Below are 11445 nucleotides of genomic sequence, written 5' to 3' on the forward strand. Positions count from 1 at the left end.
GAGAATAATTCTCATTACTCCAAGAACTCCACGACTGGTCCGGCCAAGAAGGGGGAAAGAGGGAGGTGTGCATACGTGGTATTCGTGCACACGTACGGACATGCATACGACAGAGGTTAGGGTACATACACAAATGGGGGGAGGGGGGAAGGAGGGGAGGGGAGGGAGGGAGGGAGTGTGTGTGTGTGTGTGTGTGTGTGTGTGTGTGTGTGTGTGTGTGTGTGTGTGTGTGTGTGCGTGTGTGTGTGCGTGTGTGTGTGTATGAGAGAGAGAGAGAGAGAGAGAGAGAGAGAGAGAGAGAGAGAGAGAGAGAGAGAGAGAGAGAGAGAGAGAGAGAGAAAGAGAGAGAGAGAGAGCACAGCACACAACCTTACGCAATTCGGTTTTTTAACAATTGCCTGAACTTTGCCCACCGCACTCAGCAGCAAGAGACTTCATTCTCATTGTCCGTGAGAAATCAACACAGTGGAGGTGATCAATTACCTGTTGGGAAAACAGAAGAGGGAAATCACAAAGCAATAACTATGAAAGAGGAGCCCCAATCTTCTCTTCTCACACAGCAAGTAGCTCGTGCATATCATTGACCAGAAATGGCTAAGCTGCTTGTTGTGGTAAGGCGAAAATCAAAGTAGTACCCAGCAAAAAAAAAAAACAGATTACCCTAACCAAACAAACATCCAACATCCATTCCTGGTTTGGTTGGACCAATTTCGGTAGTTCTCAACATAAAATGCTGTGATACGTCAGAGAGCAGTTACCATTCGAGTATGGCAACGCACGGGCAACATTGCGATCGACTCAAAATGCGCACTGAGATGGACAACTGGTTTGCCACAATTTATTGTGATGAGACAATTCAAGAGGTTAAAGAACACAACAACGGTCACTGGAATGGGAAAGAACATCCAACGAAACATGGTCCCGTTCAGCACACTAGGTTTCCGCCTGCAGCTGTATATGTATTGTGGGTGGGATGGTCACACATGTAGACATCTAACAAACTGAGCAAGTGCTTGGGCAAGAGGTCGGCAACTCTCCTCCTGATGATATCGGTCAGAGACTCAACTTACAAAGGCAGCTTGCTACCATGTGCAAAGTGCAAACAGAAAGAGATGTGCCTCGACATGTTCTGGGATAAGTGATCATGCCAACTGGAACACCTCCAGGAGACAAATATAAAAGGCAGGTCAGAATGTTGCAGCTTCACAAAGCTCTTGCAAGAACCTCAGGCAAACACACTTTGGGCACATTTTCGGCATAGCCGTTGTCGCATTTTTCTTTGTTCTGCCTGTGACAAACAGCCTATTCATGTCTTTAATAGGAGCCTTTATCTTTGCTTCTCAGTTTGGCACGATCGCACAACTTCATTGCGATCGGCTGGCCAGTAGCTCAGAGCTCCGCTGATGAGATCCAACAAGGTCAAAACTGCCAGCTGACCAGAGATTGAGTAGCAAAAGTTTATAATGGAGTGCGGATGCTTTCGACGAGGTCCATTACTCTAGAAAAGATAGACGTTACACTTCAATAAAGGAATTCAAATTCATAGCCCTGAGTAGAAACAGGAGCAGCAGGAGGCTGGTGGAACCATAGAGGACATACCGTGAAAGCAGTGAAAACAGTTCCGAGTCGGGCCTTTGCAGCCAGCGTATTCAGCAGACGTGCAGTGCACGTTGCCGACAGCTTTCACGCCACTAAAAAAACACAAGAGAAGCACCCAAAACACAAAACAGAGAACTACATGCCTGCGGTGCAGTTGGTCGCAGCTACACTCACGGCTCAGCTGCTCAGAGACGCATGCAGTCTTGATCACGAATCTCCACTTTAAATAAAAAAAAGCGAAAGACATCGCCACATACAACTCTTTGTAGAAACTAGCTTCCAGAGCAGACACATGCGGGGTCGGCGACATCGTAAAGTAAATGTTTAAAAGCTAATACATGGAGTTTGAATTTAGTGGATTCTGAACAACAGAAAGTGTGTAATCAAGCAGTATACGCATCATTACAGAGTCTAGATCGGATGGAAATTATGCGCAATTGAATGGGCTCGTACAGAAATAAAAACAAAACAGTATCCCATCTCCCCACAAACAGTATCCCATCTCCCCACAAACGTACCCCCCCCCCTCCCGAACACACACATACATAGTTTGTAATCAAACATGAGTGCACCATGGAATGACAGGATTCCTTACCCCTGTGTGAATGTCTTCCAGACATCAGAGCAGATGCAACATTCTGGCGCTTGCTTAGTTCATATATAATGAACTCGGATAAGAGGCGATGCATGACACTAGGTGAAACACGTTTGGAGCAATCTGAAGTATCACAAAGACAAATCATCCAGAGAACAAACACCAGTGCACACATGTATTGAATTAACTCCAAGTTGCACATGCAGCAACTCCAAAAACGGTCTCTTCACCGCGATTCAAACCAAAATCAAAATTAACATTACACCAAATTTTCGGCCCTGGCCCATCATGAGGGTAATGAAAACACCAAACATTGATCCAAGTATTCAGCAGTCGTTCAGCTTGCTTTGAACAGTACAGATACGCATACGCAACGCACTGTCACATAGAATCATCGCCCCCATAGCTCTGCTCCGCTATCTAAACACACTCCGTCAATGGAGCAGCGTGCCAACAGAAAAATGACATGCCAGAAAAAAATATAAAAAGAGGGCACGTACTCGAGTATAACAGCACACGAAGCACAGAAGCCATATAATTTTTTTCGACTAGGCCCTTTTCGTTCCATTACTCTTCAGGTCGAATACAATGGTGATTAACAAGGTAGTAAGCAAGTCCTTATAACCGGCACTTTTGGCGGGCAGAGCATTGACAAAAATTAATTAGCACTTGAAAAATAGCGCTAGTGGCGCCAACAGCATATTTGGCGGTCAGAGCATAGACCAAATAGCACTTTAAAAGATAGCGCTAGTGGCACCAACTACAAAGTGAGACAATGAAATACCTAGTCGAAAAAATTATATGGCTTCTGTGCTTCGTGTGCTGATTTGCTTTCCTCCAACCAAAAAAATCTACTCGAGTATAAGTAAACGCGAGTTCGGCGTTGCCATCCAAAATCCTAAAAGTGGCATGACATTGATACCTGGTAGACTCTACTGACATGCAATAGCATGGGAACACATGCTAGGGAAATGCCATGGGCAAATGGTATACTAATGAGCGGCTCGAAGAAATATCTCTCAGACTCACAGTGGTGATGACAAGCTGTGCTGCATTCTGCTGGCTCATACCCAAAACCTGGTGATACATAGAAGTAAATGGGGACAACACCATCTTTATGCCCATGCACACATCAAGCCAATGTAATCCACAAAGCAACACAATTAAAATTTCAAATAGCTATTGCCACGAAGGATCGTCTACTTCGAAGTAGGGCGGTGATTGAAAAGGCATTGGCATTGTCGATGGGTGTATCAATAAACCTACAGTAACTCCACATAACTAACGTAGAAATTGAAACCCCAGTTATCTTAGGCCTATAGGATCCTCAACTCAAACTCTCAAACACGGTCTCTTTGCTGCAGATGTCACTCGAAATGTGCACCAAATTTTCGGGCCTAGCTTATCACCAGGGTGAAACATGAACACTAAGTGCAAACAAACAAAAAATTGAGTAGATAAGCAGTGACGTCGATGAGAAGCTGTACGAAAGTGATGAGAAAGTGCGAAGAAAAAACAAAACGTGCAAGAAACTGTGGGCATGTGGTGGAAGCAGCATCGCTGGTGAAAGGTGCTAGGAGTGAGGGAGAGAAGTGAAGAACGTGTACACTAGTGGCTTTCACCCTTTAACTTCAAATAAAACCAGCTCTTGGGCACTCTTTGCTTCCTTTCGGTTTACATAAAAGCTATGTAGAGGTTTTACACATTCTACATGAGCTCACTCACGGCCTGTTTTACATGAGAAAAAATAAGCCCGAGCGTATTTGCCTCGGGCATATTTTTTCCACCATTTACATGACAGTTGTACGGGGCTGAGTTCAGGTGGGTGACAGTTTTTGGGTGCATTCTATTTTTTCAAATCGCACATGAACATAGTGGTAAATGTTCATAAATGATGAAATCAGGATCAATGCCTGCTCCACGCTTCTACTGCTTTTGTGGTTGTAATTTTTTTTCGAAAAGGCAAAAGCCTTCAGTGAACGAAAGAGAAATTGCGAAGAACACAAAACAAAAGAGGCGAACTGTCTACGACGAAGTCTCGCAGATTCAAGAGGCAACATCGAAAAATACAGAAAACTCGCTTATAAGCCCATGGCTTATTTTCTTGACCATTACAATGAGCAAATAAGCCCCGGGGGTGCGATAAGCTCGGGGGTCTGGGGTAGGGCTAGTTCAGCTCGGGATGGGCTGAAATAAGCCCACCACACCATGCAAACGGATGCTCTAAAATGACTGGGTGACAGATCAAGGCGGCTTATCGTGAGCCTAGTGCTGAATAAGGCCCAGGCTTATTTTTTTCTCGTGCAAAACTGCCCCTTTGTTCTCTTACTGAGGGTGAAGGCCAAGAGGAGAGGGATGCTTTGAATGTCAAGCAGATAGCACAACAGATCTTCTCTGGGCAGCTGTGCTGCCCGACAAAGTGACGAACGTCACTGAGCTCCTCAACGTTGACGGAGAAGTTGTTCGCGAAGTGTTCAAAGATGGTAGTCGTTTCCTCCACTTCATTGCACATCTCCAGCATCTGTTCTGTGCATACACCACCAGAGCCTATGGACACAGACAGTCAACGTCAACAACAATTCACAGATACTTTCTATCAATACACGTCACATGCATGCGCTCCACCACAGCATCTACCCGGCATGTAACTTAGACGCCATGTTCAACTTCGTAGTTCTCGCTGCACTTTTTCAGCAGAATTGTAACTGTACTTGCACACTTGTACTATGTGACTTTAGACATTCTGTATCGTAAGCTGGCATGATCGCAGTAGTCAGCGATTAGTTTTCAAAGAAAGTTGATACGTGATTTTTGTGTGTTTTAAGGACTGTCTTGACATGTTCACGCGTTGCTTTTTCTGCAATTGCATGCGTGCTTGCACCTTTTCGACCGACCTCGTTCCTCATTCTTCAGTCCATTTGGCTTATGCGAAGGCTAGCCCAAGCTTGCTTGGTGATGCCAATGCGGAAAAATCATATACGTACACTTGCACCCTGTAACAAGCCATGTTCTGATACACCTCATCAAATGCTTACCTTTCAAAACGCATGCATTGCGCTGCTATCATCCAGTCATACATGTACACCAATGATGCAAAATAAAGCAAGAAATTTTAAATGAAACTAAACGTGTAATACGGCAGTCGGTGGAAGGTTGCATGTTTGAGAAGGCTGCCAAGGAGGCTGCCGTAGGTTGTCGAAGTGGCCACACAAAAATGATGCCATGGTATCTTCTTTTCAGGTAAAGGTAGTTTGCACAATTGGCTGACTGGTGCGTGATCAGTGAAAGTGGCAGGCACCCCATACCTTGCTTGGACAATGACAGGTCGCATTGTTGATAGTACTTCACAGCAACTTTCAAACCGCCAGAGCGCGCAACTGCCACTGAAAAGAGCAAACATTAGCCTGTTCCACACACACACACAGTTCACAATACCATCAACTACTGGGAACACGTCAAACCAGCCATTAAAAGAAGTTCTTTTACATGGAATATGTACAATCTGTAACATACCGGACATTTACCACTCGAGTGTGTGCCCAAAATATGCGTGCAGGAAATGTCACAGTCTCCCTGCATTTCCCCTCGCATCCCGCTGTGCACAAGACACATGCACATACCCATTGCGAGGATTTCGTCTTGTATGTGTGTGTGTGTGTTGTGTGTGTGTGTGTGCACATGCATCCACAACTCACATACCCCCCCCCCCCCAACACACACACACACACACACACACGCCCGCATGCACCTGTACGTCTGCAAATGCAGAGAGATATGCACAGAGATATGCATGCACACCGAATCTCACTTTGGCTGGAAGGAAATGACCGTCTTCCTGGCGGCGTAGATCAATCTTGAAGCTAAATCGACATCCGTCGGCGGATTGCTTGCCACATCAGCAGCTCCCAGAATACATATGAAGTAGAAGGTGTTTGCGCGTTCAGGGAATCACTCACTTCCTTAGAGAGACTATCCCACTCTGCTAACCTGAACAACAAAAGAATTCAAATACACGTTCGCAAAAGAGATCAGAACAAATCATTGTGCAGAACTCCTCCAGCCAATACTCTTAATGCCAGTCACGAAGCAGAAGTAAACATGTTTTTACTTGTCAACTGCCACAAGCAGGGAGCACGCTCTGAAACAGAGGTAACTGATGCATACGATAATACTATTGATGCAGAATACGTGCCACATGGGCCTACGACAGGGAAACAAGAGCCATCCAAACAGATGATCTTACTGTAAAGACGATAACAAGGAGTGGATGTAGTCTGGAACGCCAGCAGTGGCCAAAGGCCACCACGGTGGAGTGCTCGGTTGCATGTCATACCGGCAAGCTGGACAATTACAGAGAAGATATTAGGCCAGAAAGTCAAGCAAGACGGCATAAGATGCTATCGCATGTATGCATGCATGTAACTGCTGTACAGCTTACAGGTTGTTCATATTACGTTGCAATGCGAGTCGCGTTTTGGAATCCTCGCACTGGCAGACATCATTTTCATGCAAGTGTATTCACACAGGCACGTACACGCTGCTCGTACAGCTGTGTGTTGTACAGCTTTTCTTGGACTCAAACTGCGGGGAACGACAGAACAAATCTCAATAGAATGGTCTGGATACGTCGTCTACGTTTTCGCACCAAGCGCTCGTTTTTCACACCACGTTCCATGTTTGTCATGGCTATTCGGACGAAACGCCACGTACCCCACGTTTTGGGCGTAGTGTGAATGGCCCATTACACGATCTGTAGTGTACCTTTCCGTGTGTAACTTTAGCACTAGTGAAACAGCCTAAGGCTAAGCAAGCAACACCGATACCTCCCAGTGGAGATATTCTCTCAACAGGTGCTCAGCTAGTGTCACATCGGCGGACTTCTGGTGAATGCTAGCGCATGCACAGTCCTTAAATTGTAGTGCATTTCCTGCATACTAGTGCACTGTCAATACATAATCCTCACACAACTCACTGTTCTCGGCCGCATTATTATGTGCATAATTCGAGAGATATGTCCACGTAAATCACGAAACTGCCCTTATATGTTTGTTTGTTTTTTTTTGTTTGTTTAAGGCCACAGCTTCCAATCATGACATGCAAAGCAGCGGTGCAGCATCGCAGGCATGAATCGTGGACGTGGTGACGGGGTCTGATGTGGTCCACCGACCTAGGGTCTCGGCTTCACTGCACAGCAAACGCGTCGAAAGAAAACGGGGGCTTAATAATTATCGGGAGATGGGGGGGGGGGAGAAGAAGAGAGAAGAGAAGAGAGAGAGAGAGAGAGAGAGAGAGAGAGAGAGAGAGAGAGAGAGAGAGAGAGAGAGAGAGAGAGAGAGAGAGAGAGAGAGAGAGAGAGAGAGAGAGAGAGAGAGAGAGAGCAAGAGAAGCAAGTGACTTCGTGGCATTAAGAAAATCTAATAATAACATGTTGTTCCCTTCTCAACATGGCAATCCAGGGAATGATGAAACGATTCGAAGACTACAATATGTTATAATGGCCACAAGTTCATCAAAATCGAATCTCCACACTTCGCGAAGCGAGAATGAAAGGGGAGAAATTAGGTGTCTAAAAACTGCACATTTACTCAGCGGTGAAAAGAGGAAAAAGGAAGGGAAAGGGTGTGAAAACACGTCACGTGGCATTTGAATGTGTTGTTGTCTTTGCAGTTCTTCGGCGCTACAGTAATCGTGAGTGTGTGAGCAATGCCAGGTGACGTGTTCTACACTTTGCACTACTCTTAAGTTTTCCCAGAATCAAAAATGTGGACAAAGGGACATGACCTTTCTCAGTCCGATAGACAATCCCCTCCTCCCCTCACACAAAAACACAGACTCACACACGCACGCACACACACACACACACACCTCAGACCTCCTCCAGACATGCCCATCGCGGGAAGCGATGATAGCGAACAGCTATGTTAGACATAGCAGCTTGTGCTGGGATTACACCATTCAACAGCTTGCAAGGCTGATGAATTGACCGCCACTATTTTTAGCCTGGTATCCACCACACAGCTGTTTGAAGTGACTTTTTCTGGCCAGTGAATCCCTATTTTTCATTTTTTCCATTTTTTTTCTACACACCCACACCACACACACACACACACACACACACACACACACACAACACACACATGCACAAGAAAGGACAAAACACAGATCATGTGTGTATCAGTGCCTCTAGCCACAGCTACAGATGTGTAGAAAATAGGAGGTTTCGGACGTAAAAAAAACAAACACATAAGCCTAGTTCAACATTTGACGTAACGCTGACGGTGCACAAGGGCAAGGGTAAGGGACTGTCGGGACGGCTGGGGTGAGCTGTACAATCTTGTACGGTTCGCATTACACGACATGCAGCAGCTGTTGCAATGTTCAACGCTGAACGGCGCGAGTCATAAGGCACGGCCCGTGGCGGAAACGACTTTCGGGCCTAGTTTCTTGCTTTTCGGAACATCTTTTCAAAATACTTCTCCTTGAATGAAGCAGAATCACGTTCACCAATGCCCGGTTTTATGAAGACCAAAAAGTAGCCTGAAAATTGTGCCATTCTTATAATAGCCCCTGGAAAGATAAACAGTGTGTCTGTCACACTCCTGGACTATCCCTAAATACAGAAAGTGACATGAAAATCTTATCTTGCTAAAATTCAACTCAATCGTGCTAGCCATTCGGCGAGTTGTCATGCAGGGGCGTCGGGCACGGTACGGTCCACATACGGTATTGACCGTACCACTTTTTGCCACAAGTTACCCCATGAATCAATTAATCCACCGATCTGGGCTCTAATTTTCCAAAATTTTCGGCTCAACCATCCCTCCTCCACAAGTAAAATTTGTACTTCAGATGGCTGACCGTACCACACTAAAATACCTTCCGACGCCCCTGTCATGGAAGCGTCGTGTTCAAAATGCTAAAAAATTCTAAGTGTGCAGTTGTGTGCATTGGCAGGAGTCGGCGCATGGCGCCATCTCCTGTTCACACCTGAAAAGTTTAAATGCAGCCGTGTGTACGCTTGCGTCCCCGCATACGGTATGAAAACTTGAAAAGTTTACCAGATTCAACCTCTTCCCGTCGTTTCCCGATCTGTACAGTAGAACGGTTGCGTTATCATCCCTGGTGTTCCACATTGGACGCCGTCAGTCGGCGTCATGACCATCCGGTCGGTTCCAGTCGTTTTCTACGTGCGTCCCGTCGAATGTAAACTAGGCTACACAGAAAGCAGGGTGCGTGCCCCCCCCCCCCCCCCCCGCCCACCACTTCCCCGCGCCTGATAGCTGCTACTTGCTGGTAATACTAGGTATGTGTATGTGTTGGTACGGTAAGGGTGGATGGCAAAATCATTGACGTCCCTTCAAACTATGGTGCTACAAGAATATCGGTGAATTTCAGTTTTCAAAAGTAGACTCACAACATCGTTGCATGTCTCCTGGTGTTGTACTACAAGCAAACAGAACTGATTATTTACAGCTACATACACCGCCATTCAAATTTTTCAGACGTGGCTAGCTACATTGTACCGGTGTTCAGCTAATTTTCGCGATGCTAAACTCACTGTCATAAACCAGCCAGGCTAGACGAGTGGAACTCCAGGGTGAAATCGGCTGGCTCGCATGGTTTCAAAGGGTCTGCGACTTCAATTGAGGATTCCAATCTGGTGGACCATGCAAATACTCTTGCTCGGGGACATTTCTTCAGCACAACATTTCCAAATTTCAAAGGTGAGGAACACGTTTCCAACGCAAACGCGGTTCCATGCTGGAGACGTCTTGAAATGGTCGCCAAACACGACTTTCCCAGAGCGGCCCCAGTTACGCCTAGCCCCTGCAATAGAGCTAAGCGTTGTGAGAAACCATGCGCTCTTGCAGAAATTACTTCAAACAACTACAAAATCCATTCCAAGCCAAATAATTGCAAACAAAACGAAAATTTGAAGAAGGAAGCATGCATCAGAACAAGAAAATGATGCACGCATCACGTGAGCATGCAGTGAGCACAGTGATGACGTCACATCAGTCAGTCGCCGTGCATATGCACACTGCAGCTATACTAGCACGTCAGACTCTTTCACTTTTAGTTTACTCGTAGATCTACTGAGTCGTAGATCTACGATCGTACTGTGGAGTGTGGGTTGGTTGTAAATCTAGCAGATCTGCTGAGTATTGACCACTACTACAGTAGTAGTACTAGTAGTGTTGTAGTACGTTATTTTGTGTACGTCGTGTGTACGTCCATGTTGGTGCATGCGCGTGTTGCTGTGGTATGAAAAGCTGTCTTCGTCTTGAGTTTATCATGTCTTCGTCTTGAGTTCGTCTTGTCTAGTTGTGTTTCGTCGTCGTGTCAATAAACAGTCTTCTAAATGTAGTTATCGTCGTCCCTTTGTACAAGTGTGGAGATGGCACGGAACTGGGAGCAGGAAGAGAAAGCGAGCTACAACATTGGTGGCAGCGGTGATAGAAATTTGTAAACGTCAACTTCTGGATTCGTCCTGCGTGGCCTTCGCTCCCAGTTTCCGATGTCATCTCCAGTCGTCCTATCGTCACAGTTTTGTCCGTCTTGAAGAAGTTCGTCCGTCGTCATCGTCCTTCATCATTCGTCCTCTCCCGTCTCTTGGCAGTCGTCGTCACTGGTGGTCCCGGACACGACGTAAAAACTGTGCCCAGAAGAAAAAACTGAAACGGAAAAAAAAAGAAGGATGGAAGGTGAAGGCTGCAGTGTGAGGATGTGGACGCTGAGCAGCGCTTTTGAGATGGCGGACGACATGGCAGACGGCGCGAGGAGTTTCGTTGGTGAGAGGGTACGTGTGTTGTTGTGAACGTGATGAGAATGTGAGTTTTGTATTTTCTGTTCTCCCAACATTTTTGTTCTTTATTTATTTTGCTCTCCTCGAGGGTAAAGAGGCGCCCGCACAGCGCGTGTGTTCTGTTTGTTTCTTTATTTGCTCTTCTATGAGGGATAACTAGAGGCCCCCACAGAGCCAGTGGATTTGTTCTTTTTGTTATTCATATGATTTGTGCTCTCACATTTTTAGAATTTTGCGTGATCGTGAGGTGGTGTGTTGTGTGAAGTAGAGTTTTTGAGGTTATCAGTTCCTACACGTGTGACAGCGATCGTGGCTGGTGTCCTGGGTGGGCGGACAGAGTTTTTGTAATCTGCAGTGCAGGCAGAGGTATTTTATTTCTGGGTGTGACTGGTGTGGTATGATTGAGTGATTTGTGTGATCTTTTCCTCTTTTACTCTGTTTTATT

The sequence above is a fragment of the Sycon ciliatum genome, chromosome 1 (genome assembly GCF_964019385.1).
Source record: "Sycon ciliatum chromosome 1, ocSycCili1.1, whole genome shotgun sequence".
NCBI classification, from domain to species: domain Eukaryota; kingdom Metazoa; phylum Porifera; class Calcarea; order Leucosolenida; family Sycettidae; genus Sycon; species Sycon ciliatum.